We start from the raw sequence: 3,472 nt of genomic DNA, 5'->3' as shown, positions 1-3,472 counted from the left end.
TAAATTCTAAGATTAAATTAAAAATATCTTGTCATCCAAAGCACCATCAAGCAAGTGAACAGATAAACCATTGGGATATAATATTGGTAATTCATATAGCCAAGAAAAATTGGGATTTCTCCCTTTCCCATTAATCATTCTTTTCCCAACACCAGCAGAGTTTTCTTAACACTGGAAACAAGTTCTACAGAAAGTTCATCATTATTATTCAAAATTATTCTATACAAAAATTTGGCGTAGATAATTCACGGGCACTCATATCCAGTTTTACACATAATGCATACACATAGTTTAGAGAGAAAGTTCTATCTCTAAGTCCCCCACTACTTCATTCTATGTCATTTTTGCTGTTACACTGATGTTTTTACTTAACAAGTTTGTATTGTTCATAACTTTTCAGTTTTAGGTATTAAATATAAAGAATTTCAAGGCCAGGCTGTGGTGCACCTGGTTAACTGCACACATTATAGTGCACAAGGACCCAGGTTTAAGCCCTTGGTCCCCCCCCACCTGCTGCGGGAAAGTATCACATGGTAAAGAAGGTCTGCAGATCTCTCTCTCTATCTCTCTCTCTCTTTCCCTCTATCTCTGCCTCCCCTCTTAAATTTCTCTAGATCTCTAGTCAGTAATAAATAAATAAAATATTTTTCAAAAAGGTTTCTTTAAAAAAAGAATTTCTGTTATGGAAATGAAAGGGGTATCCAGTTCTCTTTCTCTCTGTTATTTAAAATTTTTATATAAGTGACATATATATAGAAAGATATACACAGAGAGAAACCAGGGCACTGCTCAGCTTTGGCTTATGGTGGCACTGGGGATTGAACCTGGGACCTTAGTGACTTAGCATAATTTTTTTTTTGCATAACCATTGATGTCACCCCAGCCTATTTCTTTCTCCATCTATATTACATGTATCCAAGTATGATTATTATAATTATCATGTCAGTATTTAGCATTTTACATAAGTTTGACTATGTTAATGCTATTAAAGCTCATCCAAATATTAAGTTAAATTGCCTGTACATTACTGGCAATCTTTTTGTGTTCTCTATTATTATTTTCTTTTCTTACTTTTATGCATGGGTTACTAAATCAAATGCTAACTGTCCAGTTGCCCATTTTTAATTCAAAACATCTAGATGCTTCATGAACCTTATTAATCTCATGATTCTGAAGTATTTCCTGAAATGCAAATTTCTAGCATAGGAATTCAATAAATATTCATTAGTTTTGAAGTGTTTAGTAGAGGTGCCAGGTGTTAGTTCACTTGATTGAGCACACATGTTACAATGCCCTTGGTCCCCACCTACAGAGGAAAGCTTTAAAGTGGTAAAGCAGTGCTGCAGGTATCTTTCTCTCTTCCTCTCTATCTCCCTCTTACCTCTCATTTTCTGGCTGTCTCTATCCAGTAAATAAATTAATTAATTAAAAATAAAGTGTGTGTGTAATAGAGAGAGAGAGAGAGAGAGAGAGAGAGAGGGAAACAGAGCACTGCTTAGCTGTGGCTTATGCTGGTATAGGGACTGAACCTGGGACCTCAGAGACTCAAGCATAAAAATTTGGTGTGTAACCATTGGTACTATTTCCCACCTTTCAATACATATTTATTGGTGAATTAACTAGAATGTTATCACATGAATTCTGTATCAATGTATTTTTGCAATTTATTTCTTTGGAGCAAACATGAAATTCTGTCATTTCAGATTCTGTACAACCTGGAGAAACTTTTATTTCCTAATATGCAAAATGAGACTAAGAACTACTTGTACGAATTAATCATGTAATAATCATAAGTGGTAACTGGACCATATGAACACTGAGTAATAATATGTTTTGTTATGAGGTGATGATCTTGCTGCTATGGCTGCTACTAGGACTTCAGTTACTTGTGTTGTATTCCCGTGGCTTTTTGTTTGTTTGTTTTTGTTTCTTTTGTCACCAGGATTGCCACTAGGGTTTAGTGCTTACATGACGGCACTATTCCTGGTGGTTATTTATTTATTTATTTGTTTGTTTGCTTTTAATAATTTTCCTGTTTAAAAATATTTCATTTATTTTTTAGTATTGGATTGAGAGAGAGAGAGAAATTGAGGTGGGCAGATAGAGACAGATACTTGCAGCCCTGCTTCACCATCCAAGAAGTTTTCCCCCTGCAGGTGGAGACCAGGGGCTTGAACCTGAGTCCTTGCTCACTGTACTATAAGAACTTAACCAGGTGTGCCACCGCCTGGACCAGCACTTAGGTTTTTATCTATTTATTTATTTATTTTTCTCTTTCTTTTTGATGGAGGGTGAAACACAGAGAGAACTAGAGAGGGAGAGATAGATAGACACCTGCACCATGGCTTGACCATTTGTGAAGCTTCCCCCTCTACAGGCAGGGACTGGAATCTTGAACCTAGGTTTTTGTGCATGGTAATGTGTGCATTTTATTGATTGAGCCACCACCCTAGACTTCCATTATGTTTTGTTGTTGTTTTCCCATTGCCAGGGCTTCTCTGTTTTAGCTGATGTTTAAAGAGATAAAGACAATAAAGGAGAGGTAAAAACAGCAGAGAAGCTCCCTCCAATGTGATGAGGGTTGGGCTCAAACCTGGGCTATGTGCATGGGTAAATGGGTATACTACCCTGATGAGCTCTTTTGCCAGACCTATCGGTTGGATTCTTATCCTATATTCCTTAAGGTTTTCCAGTGACTTTTGCTCTCTTGATTTTCAAATCTCTCTTTTTAATTTTTAATTCTCTTATTTATTTATTAGATAGAGACAGCCAGAAATTGAGAGGAAGTGGAAGAGAGGGTCAGAGAGATAGATAATTGCCCCACTCCTTCACCACTCATATGAAGCTTTTCCCCTGCAGGTGGGGAGGCAGCTTGGACCTAGGTCCTTGCACACTGTAGCATGTGCATTCAACCAGATGAGCCACTACCGGACCCTCGATTTTCAGATCTTTTATGAGAAATCTCTTGACTAATTTTTCTTGGCCTACTATTTGATGGAACAGATATGCCTTTCCTCTTCTTTAAATATTCTACCTCAAGGACAACTTAGATCCTCTCTCATTAGTTTCAGTAATCCTTGGTATCACAGCATGTAATTATAGGGCTTAATAATTTATTACATGCTTGGTTTTACTTATCTGTTTCATGTGTATTACTCTCATCTCTTCATTGAGTTAATAGGCTTTTAAAACACCACCTGGAATAATTGCTAAGTTTTGTAATATTCAGCAGCATTGTTTAAGTCAACCTCATGATGCTTAAGTCATACTATTGCGTTTAATTGCTCTTGGTTCCTGGTGAATAACTAAGGAAAGGAAGAAAGTTAATCTCCTAAGAGTGCCTAAAATTTCTGGGAGCATAAAAACTTGATTTTTAAATGTTCCGTAGCTGATTGTGCTATTTTCCACTCATTGCCTCATCCCTTCTCAAATTATTGTCTCCAATAAATCTTTTTAGAAATTCTACTTTATG

Source organism: Erinaceus europaeus, chromosome 1 (assembly GCF_950295315.1).
Source record: "Erinaceus europaeus chromosome 1, mEriEur2.1, whole genome shotgun sequence".
Lineage (NCBI taxonomy): Eukaryota > Metazoa > Chordata > Mammalia > Eulipotyphla > Erinaceidae > Erinaceus > Erinaceus europaeus.
Note: the sequence above shows the minus strand (reverse complement) of the source record.